Raw genomic sequence first — 16387 nt, forward strand, 5'->3', positions numbered from 1 at the left:
TTATCTCGTTGTCTGTTCCTGTCGTAAAACATTGTTGATATGAGTTTTAGGGAGAAAAACTCGTATTCGCTAGCATTGCTGACTCTTTTGAGAAATCTTTGATACTTATCTACACTGATATCAAGAGGCATTTAATGGTGAGGCAGTTCTTGAAAACAGAATTTTTTCACATAAAAATCGCCAAAGGTCTTGGAGTAAAGCATTGTGCCAGCTGCTTAATTGTGAGAAACCAGCTTTATACAGCATTCATGGCAGAGTGGTTGTACTCTTGAAACACTTAAGCTGAGTCCTTGCAATGCCTGCATCCAGTAATCTGCTAACAAAATCAGGTTAAAGGCCATTTGTTAGTAACCCTTTACTCGCCAGTGGTAGCCCAGTCCTAGCTAGTGGGTTATATCTGAAAAGTGTTGTGGATCAGGCCGGAATCAACACCCAGAATTTCAGTACAGTGAAGTATTAATAACATAAGGTATTAATAGGAGTATTTATAAAGCAAACACAATGAGATTATGGACAGAGCGCTGAAACTTTTCAGACACTCACTCCCAGTCACAGATCTGGGTTGAATCCATCATTGTTCTTTTGCTCACTTCACCACCTCAGTTCAGACCCTGCCACATGCAAATCAGTCTTGACCCTGTGCCTCATGGGAACAGTCCAGCCCGAATTGCCCAGTCAGTTCTTCCCTGAACCGGAAACAAGCATCCTGGGAAAGGGGTTTGGGGTAACACCCCTCATCAGCCAGGCTAGCTTGAATGCACTGGATTCAAGCTAATAGAATGACCAGAATAATAGAGTGCAGCTCTAGATCAAATGGAAGAGTGAAAATGCTGATGTGTCCGGAAGGGAACAGAGTATCATGGCACCATAGTGAGTGTCCAACCTTGACCTTTTGGTAGGCAGATGGCTCCTGTACCTCATAGGGTGACAATGGTTGCCCTCTATTGTCAGGAGAAGGTGAGGTCCATGCGGGCAGTGTTGGTTAGTAAGAGCAGTAACCAACAACAACAGTATGGCAGAAGCCCCAAAGGCAACAGATGGAATGTGGCCATCATTACACAGGGGTGTTAAGAGTAGCGGGTCTATGTCACTGAGCCCTGAATTTGAACATTCTAGCTATCCACAGACTAAGGGTAGTTTCCTTGCTTGTCCACCTTGGTCATTTTTTCTCATCACCAAGAATAGCCATACAATCAATCTTAGCAGGTTGTTCTCTATGATAGAAGAAGCTGCACGCTCCCATTCTGGAATGCTGAGTCCATCCTAAGATGATAACAAAACTTTATTTCACTAAGTTGACATATCTTCTACCTGCTACAGAACCATATAAACCTAGCACCATACAGTGTGAGCTGGATCTGGCTCCTGTATAGTGATCCATCTCATGATATGACCTGGATTGAGGGTGGTTGTGAGTAAATGGACAGCTCAGGGGATCCACCATACCTTTTTGCCCAATTCCCTCTGATTTGATTACAGCCAGCATTATTTGTACTTTGGAACTAGTGCTAAGATATGGAAAATAACAGTAGTAGTGGCACCCTATGAGGGCTCTTTACATGTGAACCAATTGAGATTGTCTCACTGAGGCTGCAAGAGAGAAATCGAAGTAGAGCATTGTCAGGCTTGCACATCAACAATGATTCCGTTTATTAGTTCCCATCAGGCACCTTAAAGTAAAAAAGGATATCCAGCTCTTTTGAAAACATGCGTTGGATGCATTTGTGTATTTGGAAGAGCTATAATATAACCAGCAATACAATAGGATTCTAGCTATTGCTCCCCTAGTAGGTGATCAGTGGATCAAAGTATGGAACATACATACTGAGAGATACACATCCCATTTAAAAACACAGTTTAAGTGAAGCTATGGCTAAAACCAAACTCCTTAAATTGGCCAATTAAAATGTGTTATGCAAGCCATACCTCATTCCTTTATCATTCCCTGTTCATAACCTCCCACATTTCTGACATCTCATACGATCTTTCTAATGAGCTTATTGTGGACATCACTTTATGAATAAGTACACTGATGCGAAGTCTGTGCAAATCAAACAAATAATTAAAGACCACTCTGCTTACCTGTAATGATGAAAGAATACTCCAAATATTCCGTAATTTACTAACCGGGAGAAAAGTTGAGCTCTTTGTGTGGGCTTAGACTATAAATAGCCATTTCTGATGGGTACTTTTACCTGCAGATTCCTTACCAAGGTGCAGACTGGATACAGAAACCTTTGCTATAGCTCTCTGGCACTGGGAGGTGACACTGGTACCATCTCAACGCCGTAGGATGAATAATAGGGCATTCACTAAAGCCTTAAATCGGCCACTTCGCAGCCTGAGCATCTGTTCAGTTTTTCAGTGCCTTTCCCATGGTCCAGAGCTTCTCTCTTCACCTCACGTGATGAAATAAATTTGGTTTAGTGCAGGTGATAAAGTGACCTTAGAAGTAAGGGTTTAACCTCTGTCAAACATGTGATGGACACATTCCATTGCAGATCCAAACAATGATAGTCACTGGTGACTCGTCTTCAGACATGATTCGCAGAGATAAAATCTTTGCATGAGGTTAAACTAAAAGATGACTAAATAAAAATGAGACCAAGCTTTTTATCATATGCAGCTTTCATGGTAGTAGTGATGTGATGGCTTAAGGCCAACTGTCTGCAATGTAACCTGAAGAAAACTGAGATCCTGGTGTTTGATGCCAACCCGCACCCAGATGGTCAAGGGCCTGGCCGAGTAGTCACTCCCACACAGAGGTGGCTAAAAACTGAAAGTGCACGTGGATAAACACCTATTCTTCAGACAAACACAAGGCGATGACCAGGTAGTAATCAGGCGCTTAACAAAAATTATGGCTACTGTAAAAATATCCTAAGTGCAAAGGTTCTGCTACAAAGCCAAGATAAGGAAGGTCACCTCACTTCCTTACAAACACCAAGGATCCCCTCGGTTAAACAGTTTGAAGAGTTCTCAGCTGAGCAGAATATAGTCAATATTCAAGTCCAATAATAGTCTCTAGGGATATATGTGTCACTGATAGACTATGAAGTATCCTGCTTTGTGTCCAAAGCGATGTATCCTTCAGAATAACAACACCAGGGTTTGTTGTCCAAGCATCAGTGTCCTTTATTTCGGTTCGTATTCCATCAAACAAAAGTACAGCCACAGCCAACACGTGTTTCGTCGGACATTATGGTCATGCCTTACGACTTCTTCAGGGCTGCAAGCCAAGAAGACGAAAGTCCTTAATAACTATGACGTATAAAACATTAATCAACGTAAAATTATAGTAATGGGAGAGGATGAGTCATGTGTGGGGTCACCATAAAAATTACCATGTGACTGTTGTTATACTAGTTAGAAAATCACCTACATATAGAGGTGCTACCCTGGTTTATAGATAGAAACACAAGAAGAGACCCACAAGTCCCAAGGTTGAAAGAAATAGTAAAGTAAAATTCGCTTTACCAAAGAAAAGTTATATCCTTCCTGTAGTTCAGACCTCCAATGGTATAGCCGTGAGTCACACCCTAGAACAAGAGAGGACACTCCTCATTTCCTTCTGATACTCCTCATTTAATCCACATAAATCATTATAAGTCAATATTATCCTAATATTCCTATAGGATCTCCAGATAGTTACACTCTGCAATAATGTTCCTCTTTAACCAAGGTCAATCTTATTGTACATAGAAACCGCTAGTTACAAGACAGAAGAACAAAGTCCTAATCTACAGTGAAATCTAATTTAGCAAAAAAGGAAAGAACAGTAAGCAGTACGTAGGCCCCGGTTAGATAGTATGATACCGTAATCAGTAATGTGGCTCACCTCAATGTAAGAGGAAAGATTTCCAAAAGTAACGGTGAAATTATAATTAGATATAGAAATCTCCAATTTCGTCAAGACGATGAGTCTGATAAATGTATATTTTCTGTAGCAAGAGATAATAAAATAATGTTCCTGGTTGAGTCAATAACGTCCAAAGCGGTAAATGGAATTATCCAAACTTAGCCATGTCAATTACACTCACCCGTATTCTTGCTGACAGTTTCCAAGGTAAATAACCCGTTCTTGACACGAGTACGTGACGGGTTGTCTTCTATCTAAAAAGTTAAATGAAGCATATGTAAGCTTCTATTATATCCACCCGTTAATAAGTACAATGGACAAGTATGTATCCAGACTGGGCAGCTTACCTGCATTCAACCGCGTGTACGCCGTCAGGAGAAACACAGTCAGCGGCTGGCGTCCTATGCGTGCGCCATTTTATTTACAAGTACCAAATATGTTAAAAAAGCGACTTTGGTCGCCATCTTGTAGTGGCCAGTATTCACATAATTATATAGTACATTAGTTTTCTTAGTCAGAAATAAATACTCTTATATCTTATGATTTTGTAAACAGTTATGATATAAATAGAAAGAAAGTTAGTAACGTCTCTATTCGCATGTCTACAGTCTTATCATTACCGTGGACGGCAGTTATCACAGTGCTAAGATATAGTACGGATATCTCCATGCTAAATAATAATTATAGTACACTATATAAAAAATATATGATGGCGACCAAAGTCGCTTTTTTAACAAATTTGGTACTTGTAAATAAAACGGGTGGATATACTAGAAGCTTACATATGCTTCATTTAACTTTTTAGATAGAAGACAACCCGTCACGTACTCGTGTCAAGAACGTTATTGACTCAACCAGGAACATTATTTTATTATCTCTTGCTACAGAAAATATACATTTATCAGACTCATCGTCTTGACGAAATTGGAGATTTTCTATATCTAATTATAATTTCACCGTTACTTTTGGAAATCTTTCCTCTTACATTGAGGTGAGCCACATTACTGATTACGGTATCATACTATCTAACCGGGGCCTACGTACTGCTTACTGTTCTTTCCTTTTTTGCTAAATTAGATTTCACTGTAGATTAGGACTTTGTTCTTCTATCTTGTAACTAGCGGTTTCTATGTACAATAAGATTGACCTTTGTTAAAGAGGAACATTATTGCAGAGTGTAACTATCTGGAGATTCTATAGGAATATTAGGATAATATTGACTTATAATGATTTATGTGGATTAAATGAGGAGTATCAGAAGGAAATGAGGAGTGTCCTCTCTTGTTCTAGGGTGTGACTCACGGCTATACCATTGGAGGTCTGAACTACAGGAAGGATATAACTTTTCTTTGGTAAAGCGAATTTTACTTTACTATTTCTTTCAACCTTGGGACTTGTGGGTCTCTTCTTGTGTTTCTATCTATAAACCAGGGTAGCACCTCTATATGTAGGTGATTTTCTAACTAGTATAACAACAGTCACATGGTAATTTTTATGGTGACCCCACACATGACTCATCCTCTCCGTTACTATAATTTTACGTTGATTAATGTTTTATACGTCATAGCTATTAAGGACTTTCATCTTCTTGACTTGCAGCCCTGAAGAAGTCGTAAGGCATGACCATAATGCCCGACGAAACACGTGTTGGCTGTGGCTGTACTTTTGTTTGATGGAATACGAACCGAAATAAATGACACTGATGCTTGGACAACAAACCCTGGTGTTGTTATTCTGAAGGATACATCGCTTTGGACACAAAGCAGGATACTTCATAGTCTATCAGTGACACATATATCCCTAGAGTCTATTATTGGACTTGAATATTGACTATATTCTGCTCAGCTGAGACCTATTCTTCAGATCTCAGCAGTTAAGACCTGTTGGATTCTTAGGATGTTAAGAAAATTCCTTAACTTCTTGCCCTGGGAAGCCCAGAAAGCAGTACTCTAAGTATTAATCCACTCCAGATTGGACTACGCTAACATAACATCTTTTACTTTTAAGTCCCGAACTAACTGGTACAATGATTACAGATGGTATAGAACACAGCAACGGGCTTTTGTTCAACCTCTCCAAACATGCCTCAATCTCACACTACCATAGCCAATTGCACTGGCTACTGGTGAAAAAAGGATTGTCTTCAAAGCGCTGACTGTGGCACATTTTGCCTTTTACAAGACTGGTCTCAAATATCTTTCCAATTGAATTTTCTAAAACTGTCCAAATAGACCCTTGTGTTCACAGTCTATCCTGTCACTGCCCATTCCCTACACCAAATGAAAGAAGTGGGGTGGTTCTGCTTGCTCTGTCTTAGCATCCAAGTGCTGGAATGACCTCCCTCTTCCACTCAGATGCATCGCAGAAAATAACACATTGAAAGCAACTGAACACACACTTGTTCAAACTGAAGGGTGGTTGATGTCTTCTTTTAGGCCATGCTGAGACACTCTTGTGGTAGCTTTGCACTTTAGAAATTAATTCATTCATATGGCCAAGGAAAAGGACATTCATAAGAGTTGTTGCTGTAGTTGTCCTGATCTGATAGAGACTACTACCTGCAGATTCCTTTCCTTAGATTGAATAATACCCAGGCCTCAGACTGGATCCGGAATATTTTTGTGACAATGATGCCACCTACCAGCGCACACGGGTACTGGTGTGCTGTAGCAGGTGGCATCATTCGCCCTTGTGCAATGGCATCCATGCTGGAAGTGATCTGTGCGGTGTCTATTATATGCGCCAGCGCACTAATGTCAGTTTCTTTCCTCGTCTTTCCACGCCTGAAGTGCAGAGCCACAAGAACACTGACCTCTGGTGCGTGAAACTAGGGCCCTTTAAAGGGAAACAGTACTTCACTCTTAAATCCGTTTGCAGAGCGAGGAGGATAGGTAAGTCAGTAATGGTTCTCCATCTAGATAGTCTCTACCAGATATATCTGAAAGAGACTATTAGTTATAGATTCCTTACCTTAAAACTACCCCCAGACATCAGACTGGATCAGGAGAATTTTTTTCATAGCAATACCCCTGCGTGTCGGTCGGGTCCGTCGACTTCGCTTTCGGAGTCATGATCGCCGGGATGATGTTGCGGTATCTACTTGGACGCCTCCCCTGCCCGCTGATGTCAGTTCTTTCTTTCTCCACGCCAACCAGTGCAGATCCGGAGAGAGCTGTACCCTTAGTCACTTTTTGACTAACTGTTTTTTGACTTTTGTCGACCTCTTTTCGAGTTGTTTGACTCCTGGTGCACATAGGAATGTCCCATCATCGGACCTGCTTTAAACCTTGTGACTCCTGTCATAAGTTGATGTTGGTTACTGACCCACACTTGTATGCTTCTGGTGTCTGGAGCACGACCATGGCTCCAACTGTCGGGCCATGAACCCAAAGTTTTTGCGGGAGTGGTCCCGAAAGCTTATCTAGGCCTGGCAGTCCGCTCTGCGCCGCTCGAGGTCCCGGTCGAGAGGGAGCTTGCGGGACCGGTCGCGGAGTCATCACCATCATTCCTCATCGAAGTGTTCGTCTTCGGTAGCCAGAAGCACAAGAAGAAGGCGAAGAAGCACTGTCAGTCTTCGCCTTCCCCCCGCCTGTCGACCGACGGGACGCAGAAAGTCGTCATCCTTCGGCTCCGCCCGCAGAGCCTATTGGGTTGGTTCCGAGCTTCCCTCCCTTCCCGGGAACTGGAGCGACTCCAGCCCAACTTAGTACCTTTTACGAAGACCTCCACTCCATCTTTGCGCAGCCCGACTCCACTGGCACGCCTTCGGCCCTGTGAACTCGGCTGGGGGTTCTAGGCCTTCAATGCCAGAAGCTCCAGCCTTGGTGCCACAGGGCCCCCAGGTTCGAGGCCTGGATCCAGATCAGCACCGGTTGACCTTACGACACCTCCTCCGGCACCAACTTCTTCGGCTTCTTCTTGTGCTTCGGGCTACCCGAAGACTAACACTTCAACCTCCTCACCCTCTGACGCAGGTTGTGTCCCCAGCCAGCGTCGACCCCGCCTCCTCCTCGATTTGGACAACCAGATAATACTGTAGTGACAGATGGGTCACTTCTGGGCTGGCTCCACATCAAACTGTTGGAGCTCAGAGCGATCCGACTGGCATTGAAGACCTTTCTTCCTTCAAACAGGGGAAGGCTGGGGCAGGTGTTCACGGACCCCACCACCTCAAGGTATTGCAACAAACAGGGCAGGCTGGGTCATTTACCCTTTATCAAAAGGTGCTGAGCCTTTGGACAAAGCTGGAACATCACAAGCCTGCTGGTTCAACACCTGGTAGGTTCTTTGAAAGCCAGAGCAGACGAACTCAGCCATTGATGCCTGGAGTACACAAATGGCGTCTGCATCCGGAAGTAGTGGAAGATCTCTTCCAAGAATGGGGAGAACTTTGGTTGGATCTGTTTGCCACAGTTGGGAATGTGCAATGTTAACAGTTTTGCGCACTGGAGTTTCTAAGACAGCTTTTACTCTGAGAAGTTTTTTGTCTCAAGAGGAGCTCAGGCTTCCTGAATGTCTTTCTGCCAATACCACTCCTGCCCAGAGTTCTCAAGAAGATCAGGAATGACTGGGCCAAAGTCATTCTTATTGGCTTTGGATTGAGCACAGTCTGGTATCTCAAGCTGTTGAGCATGAGCTTGGGTCCCCCAATCAGCATGCCTCAACTGGTGGCTCTTCAGTCGTATCAACAGGGCAGGGTTCTCCACCCAAACCGGAAAACGCTTAGCCATCATGCATGGGGATTGAGCGGCGACAGTTGACAGCTTTCAACTTTCTGCCTGAAGTCTGTAAGGGTATCCCGAGAGCCAGATGCCCCTCCACCAAAACCGTACATGCCTTACATTGGCCCAGCATGGCTCTGATTTGGGAACATTGAAAGGCTAGCTTTCTATCATCTCAGCATTTCTGCGGTTGCCAGATCAACTATCCCTGTTCAAGTCCCCTATTGTACAAAGGTTTTTGAAAGGTCTCCAACACGTTCCAACATGCACCCATTACATAACTGTCCTATCAGGCTATTTACTCTAAAAAACTGCCTTTCTAGTGGAAATATTATCTGGAGGGTCAGTGATCTACAGGCACTATAATCTCAGCCTCCGTACTTTACCATCTATTTAGACAAACTCGTTCTTGGGACTAGGGAATCCATCCTACTGAAGATGGGAACTCCCTTTCATGTAGACCGGTTCATCAACCTGCCTACCTATTACGCTCCGCCTCACCCCTCTAAAGAAAAGGTGAGACTCCATTGGCTAGAACCACAAAATGTGTCATTCCACCTTGACTGCAAAAAAGAATTCCGGGAGAAAAATCAACTCTTAGTGGGTTACGTTAGGGTGGAGGTGCAAAAACAGACCATCTCATGATTGATAGTGCTCGCCGTCAAAATCAGCTATGCACTGGCCAAAAAGCAACCACTTGAAGGTTTACAAGCTCATTCTACCAGAGCGAGATCCCTGTCCCGGATATCTGTCGGGTAGTAGCCTGGGCTTCCCGCCATGTTTGCGCAAGAGGACTGCCTGAACAGTCAGGTCTGCCAAGATGGACTCTTTGCCCATTTGGTCCTGCAGGACTTCCTTGTTTAATCTGAGTCGCAGAGCCACCTCTGGGTAAGTGTTGCTTGGGTATCTATTTACAGGTAAAGTATCTGTGGCTAGAAGTCTCTATCAGATGAACAAGTTATTTACCTTCGGTATCGAAGAGCGAGTTACTTACCTTCTGTAACAATATATCTGTAAGAGACATATATTAGTTATAGATTCCTTACCTTAGAATTATCCCCAGGCATCTGACTGGATCTTTAGAAACGTTTTCGTAGCAGTACCCCTGTGTGTCGGTAGGTGGCGTCGGTCAACTCCGGGTTTGTCGTCTGCGTCGTGATCGCCAGGATGAAGGTACGATATCTACTTAGATGCCGCCCTTGCTCGCTGATGTCAGTTCTTTAGACAACATTCCAGGGCCAGAAGCGCAGAGCTATGCAAGACAGTCACCACTGGTGCACAAAACTAGGGCCCTGAAAGAGAGTCCCTAACTCTAGAAGTCAGTTTGCAGACGGGGCGGATGGGTGGGGCGGTAAGGAATCTATACCTAATATAGGTCTCTACAGATATATTGTTATCTAAGGTAAGTAACTTATTCACCTGAAAGAGGCTATTAGTTATAGATTCCTTACCTTAGAATAGATACCCCAGCAATACCAACCCCAGAGGTGGGTCTGCAAACTAAGTTCACACTAGAAAGTCCTGGAGAACAGAATGGCCAAAGAAGCCGTCCCTCCGGACTGGAGTATCCGGGCAATAATGTTTAGTGAACGTGTGCAAAGATGCCCACATGGCTGCCTGGCAGATGTCACTAAGGGGGACTCCACGTCCCAAAGCGGTAGTGGCAGCTGTCGCCCTGGTGGAAAGGGAGCGCAGTCCTTTTTCGCCAAGGAATAACAGATCTTAATTCAAAGGACGGCCCATCTAGAGATTGTCCGTGTTTGCACGTCTCAACCTTTCTTGGCGTCTCACATAGCCAACAAAGGGTTGATCATCCACCCAAAATGGTTTTGTGCCATCCAAATAAAAGGATAACACACATTTTGGATCCAGACAGTGGAGTCTTTCCTTCTTGGAGGGATGCAGGGTGAGAACAGGGTGGGAAAAGTGATGGTCTGCCCTATGTGGAAAGAGTTAACCACTTTGGGAAGAAGAGCAGGTCTAGTTCTAAGGACAACCTTGTCTGGATGAACAGCAAGGAAAGGAGATTTAGAAGAAAGAGCTGAAGCTCACTCACCCTGCGAGCAGAGGTGATGACAATAAGAAAAGAAACTGTAACCACAAGGATTTTAGTGTCAGTGAACAACGGGCGCACAGCCAATGATAGAAGCACACGAGTATAGGTTCTAAGCAAAAAATGTATTGGTGGTGCAACTGGGTGAATGGAAAACCTTATTAACCATTCGTAAGTTAAACCAGCGAACTGGATGAAACTCGTATATCAAGGAAAAAGAAGTACCCTATGCACACACATGTATAATGAGATAGTATGTATATCGTTGGATATGTAATAAGTAACAAATAAAGTTGCAGAGGAACGATGATTCTTTTTGTTGATTGAAATCTTCAGTTCTTTAATTTTCAAACATATAACAGCAGCCAGCCTACACGTGTTTCATCGCTTACGCGAATCTTCAGGGCTGGAAATTACAAAAAGGTCTCTTATACACAGTAGTATCAAATTTGACACAAAGTGTTTGTACATCGTATCAAAAAGGCTCTACGAGTTCTGACAAGTTCTTACACAATTACTCTGCAGAGACAAAAGTTATCCAATGTGTGGTTCACCAGAGTGCCCCAGATTATAAGTAGTTAGTCAGGTGTCAGATCGCTCTGTATAAGAAAGGGTGTCTATTATGACATCATCAGAAATGATGTTCTAGAATATATACACGGTACCAAAGGGGGTGGTGATGGACGGAGCATCTGAAGCAATCAAACACTCAAACTCAGTCAAAAGATCTGGGTTTAATCCATCACCGTTCTTTAGCCCACTCTGCCACCCCAGTTCAGACATGGCTATATGCAAATCAGTCTGACCCTGTGCCTCATGGGAACAGTCCAGCCCGAACTGCCAAGCCATGTCTTCCCTGGACCGGAAACAAGCTTCAGAGGACCAGTTTCTGGCATTCCAGCCGTCTTCAGCCCGGCTTGCTTGAATCCAGGGCAAAGTGAGCAAGGGACTCACGTCTGAGCATACCCTGCCACACTTATGGCGGCCAAAAGCGGTACAAAAGGGGGTAGTGATGGACGGAGCATCTGAATCAATCAAACACTCACACCCAGTCAAAAGATCTGGGTTTAATCCATCACCGTTCTTTAGCCCACTCTGCCACCCCAGTTCAGACATGGCTATATGCAAATCAGTCTGACCCTGTGCCTCATGCGAACAGTCCAGCCCGAACTGCCAAGCCATGTCTTCCCTGTACCGGAAACAAGCTTCCGAGGACCGGTTTCTGACATTCCAGCTGTCTTCAGCCCGGCTTGCTTGAATCCAGTGGCAAAGTGAGCAAGGGACTCACGTCTGAACATACCCTGCCACACTTATGGCGGCCAAAAGGGGGTGGTGATGGACGGAGCATCTGAATCAATCAAACACTCACACCCAGTCAAAAGATCTGGGTTTAATCCATCAGCGTTCTTTAGCCCACTCTGCCACCCCAGTTCAGGGTCAGACTGATTTGCATGAAGCCATGTCTGAACTGGGGTGGCAGAGTGGGCTAAAGAACGGTGATGGATTAAACCCAGATCTTTTGACTGGGTGTGAGTGTTTGATTGATTCAGATGCTCCGTCCATCACCACCCCCTTTTGTACCACTTTTGTAAAAATGGAGACATCTGATAGAGACAACTAGCTGCAGATTCCTTAACGTAGAATTATCCCCAGGCGTTAGACTGGATCCAGAAAACTTTTTTGCCACAGCACCCCTGCGCGCCGGGGGAAGGCATCATACGACTCCGCCCAGGCGTCGTCGCGTACGTGACTTTAGCGAGGTCACATAAGTCCCACCCCTGCGCGCCTACGTCAGTTTTTTTCTTCCTGTTCGGGCCTGTTTGGGCCCTTTTTTCTTTCATCACTATGATATATTTTGGTAGAACAGTGTGCGAATGCTTTCGAGGCTTCAGGACTTGCGCGTTGTGTGGGCGTCAATGTCGGCGAGGGACCCTCACCTCATTTGCATGCGGTGTTTACGGGAAGATCACGGCACTTATTGTGCAGCGTGCCAACAGTTGAAGCCGAAGTCGCGGCGGGAGCGCCGGATGAAACTACTCTCGGTGCGTCTCTCAAGGTCGGCTTCATTCCCTCGATCAGCCTCGGCAGAAGCTTTCAAAAGCGGCCGTCGTTGGCGTCCTCATCCCTCTCCGATGTCGCATGAGCGTCGCTCCCCGGTGGGTAAGTGTCGCAGCTTGTCCCTGGGGGCTGGTTGTTTGGCCTGCCGGGGGCGTGGGCTCACCACGGTTGATGCGGCCCCACGTGTCGTCCTCCTCCTATCCACCGTTTCCCAGTGAGGGGGCGTTGAGAGCCCAGATGGAGACGTATGCGGCGGCTTTGCAGGCCTCGCTGGCGTCTCCTCCTCCTTCCCCTCCTCGGAAGTCGGCTGATCCCTTGCATTGCGCGGGGCCCTCTGAGGCATTGCCATTGGCTCCGGCGCGGACTGGCTCGGCTCCAGGCTTGGAGGACTTGGTGCTGTTGGGGTGCGGCCCTTCGGGGGGGTCCCTCCTTCAGACCACAGCGCATCTGCCTCGCCGCAAACTCCTGTGGGAGTCCCTGTGGTGCCACGGGAGGTCGCTGGGGCTCGGGTCGCATCCCCAAGCCCCGTTCGGCCCTCTGGACAGGCGGCATGCTTGTCCATGGCTGAGCTGATGCCGCTCCAGCGCCTGCGCCTGCTAGCCCAGGCGGTGCCACAGGGGTCGGTGGACGTCCCGCTCTGGGTCGAGGCTGGACGGGGACCCCACGTCCCTCTCCGTGCCCCTCCCATCCCTCCACACAGGCGGCTGCAGAGTCGGAGGTCGAATCGGAAGTTGAATCAGCCCTGGCGACGCCGCATGGGTCGGCGGTCCAACTCGGTCACATTCTGGGCAGAGGCTGGTGAAGGGCTTCTTGTCACTCCCCTGGTCCCTCTCATCCCTCCACGCAGGCGGCTGCCTCATCGGAGGTTGAGTAGGTGCCATTCTGGGGCCGCCCCTAGGCCACTTCGGCTCCGGCTCCGCTCCGGTCCCCGGGGCTGAGTGACTTGGAGGAGCCCTGTCCGGCGTCGAGTCGGGGATTCGTCTTCGGACGCTTCCACTTCTCCGGAGGTTGGATGCCTGCTGGTGTCCTCCTCCCCGGAGACAGGCCACTGCGTGGTGGCTTTTTCACCGGCGTCATCAAAGGAGGGCTCCCCGCCATTCCCAAGGCCGCAGTGTTCACCGGAGGAGCAACAGGTCCCCCACTCGTCGGTTCCTCCTAACTTCAAGGTCTGGCCTTTGCCAACCCCGCTTAGCTTCAGGGACGACTGCCTTAGTTTACAGCTGTCGCCCACGGAGGAACTGCTTTTTCCACCATGGGGCTCTATGGAGGCGGGTGCAGCCTTTGCTCACGCAGTGTCCACGGCTGTGGGTATTCTGCGCATGGGTGACCTGGCTTCTCGTTTCCTGGCAGACCACCTTTTGGAGGTTGTCCACCAGGGCTCTGGTGGGAGGGAACTATTGCTTCCCTTTGAGGGTTCATTTCTTTCTTCCCTGACGGGGGCTTGGGGGCACCCCGCCTCAGGGGAACCTGTGCCTCAACACCTCCTGCACCGGTACCTTCCAGCACCACATGACCCTTTGTGTCTTCCCCTCCACCCCTCTGCCTCCCGTCCACTTTTGCGGACTGCTTTTCCCTCTGTTGTCTCCACCATACCAGGACGCCCACTGGCTGGACTCTTTGGGGGAGCAACATGTTCGCCTCGACCAGCGCTGCTCTGCAGGCCCTTAACACCTTATGTGTGTTGGCTAGGGCCACCTCTTGTTTGTGAGACTCGGCTGAGTTCTTGGGATCCGCCGCTTCACAGGAGACTGTTCAGGTGAACTTACGGAATCATGCGTTGGATGGCCGGGAGCTAGCAGCGTTTATTCTCTGATCCGCTTTGGACATCTCAGGAGGTGCTGGGTCGTCCTCCGTAACCATGCTTGGCTTCGGCATGGTGTGTTACCTGAAAATGTTCGGGAGTGGCTAGTTGATCTTCCGTTTGATGGCACTCTGTTGTTCCATGCCCCGGCAGACTTCGCCATCCAGAGGTTCTTGGCAGGGCTTAGTCCTTCTACTCCTCCTACCCCTTCTTCTCTCCCTCAGTGACTGGTGAGTTTATCTGGTTCTTGGACCTCCCTTTGAGGGAGTTGCCCTTGTTGTGCTGTGTGTTTTATGGCCACTCGAGTCCTCCTTGCTGTGACTGTGGCTTATTGGCTGCTGGACGGCCCTTGTTGCCTGTGTGTTTTTTGCTTGAGTTATCTGAGCAGATTGGCCCTAAGATTAGGCCTCCTGTTTTCTCTTGGGCTGTTTGACAAGCCTTCTGCTGGGTTTTTCCCCCGCAGCTCTTTCGTTTTTCCTCTGCTGCCGAAGTTTCTTCCAAAGAGGGTTCCCATGTCTTGGCACTTAACGCACCCTGAGGTACTGCTGAGAAAAAAATTCCGGATTCAGTCTGACGCCTGGGTAGAATTCACCAGTTAACGAATCTACGGCTAGACTATGTCAACCAAATACATTGTTACTGAAGATAAGTAACTTGTTCGTCCGGCTCAAGAGGCACACTGTATTTACCTACTGCAGTGCAAGGTTGGCGGAACAGAACATCCTCTTCCCAAAGGTATCCAGCCTTTTGACTTCCACGTCCGGTGGGGTAGTTGGGAATGCGCTCAGGTTACCTTTGGAGGTGGAGGTCTGGACTACCAAGCTTTTCAGGGTGGGGTGCTGGATGAGGAAACTGGGGTAGGGCGATGGGGGCGGGCAATTGTCCTATGCACAGGAACTCCTGTTCAGGGCTTGGACCAACCCAGGTAGTACATCAGAAAGAGCTTCATTGTATGGGAGTAATGATTTAGTCTGGGAAACTCCCAGCTGAAGCACCTCCATTAAGACCTTCGTATTGACGGCCACAGAGGGTAGCATGAGCTGTACCACCTCAGCCGCCTTGTGCACTACTATTGCAAATGAGGCACCTTCCTCCATAGCCGCTGTAGGGGGAGAGACTATTTGTCCTCAGGATCTTCTAACTGGTATCTTTCAAGGTCCGCAGAGCCCTCAAATTCTTCTCCCAGTCCAGGCCTATTATAGGAATAAGGTACTGGCTCCATCATGGGTAATCTGCCCCCCATCATGGGGAATCTGCACCCCATCATGGGGAATCTGCCCCCCAGCTGGAGCCTGCAGAAGATCAGTAGGGGCCCCTCCCGAGCCTGCAGGGCCCAAAGGCACTCCAGCAGGCACGGGCAACCAAAATGCGAGATACATGGCCTCATACAATTCACATAACTGGGTGGTGGTTGCCTCAGCTCCCAGAAACTTTGGTAGACACGCAGGAGGCCCAGGCACAGGCTCCACCACAGAGCTACGCCTTGAATGCCAACACTACATTATCTCGTCAGATGACTTTTGAGGACATTGCAAAGTCGAAGATCTCTTCGACTTCTTGCTCTTTTTGTCCCTGGGAGACTTACCCGACAACCTTAACTGTGACAATAAGCATTTTGAGTGGCTCTGTGACTGATCCCAGGACTCTCTCGAGAGGGTTTGTCAGCGTTGCCTAGCAGAAAGCATGAGGGACTGCTCCCTCAATGCTTTGGGGTACATGGTATGGCAATCAGTGCAGGTCTTGGAGCGCATCGTGCTTGAGCTCCAAGCACCAGAGGCACGCCAAATGTAGGCCTGTCACCCACATCTGTCGGTGACAGGCACCACACAGCTTGAAACCAACTTTCCTATCTGGCATCCTCGGCACACCAGGAGACAAGTCTGAGTCATACAAAG

Source organism: Lissotriton vulgaris, chromosome 8, assembly GCF_964263255.1.
Source record: "Lissotriton vulgaris chromosome 8, aLisVul1.2, whole genome shotgun sequence".
Classification (NCBI taxonomy): domain Eukaryota; kingdom Metazoa; phylum Chordata; class Amphibia; order Caudata; family Salamandridae; genus Lissotriton; species Lissotriton vulgaris.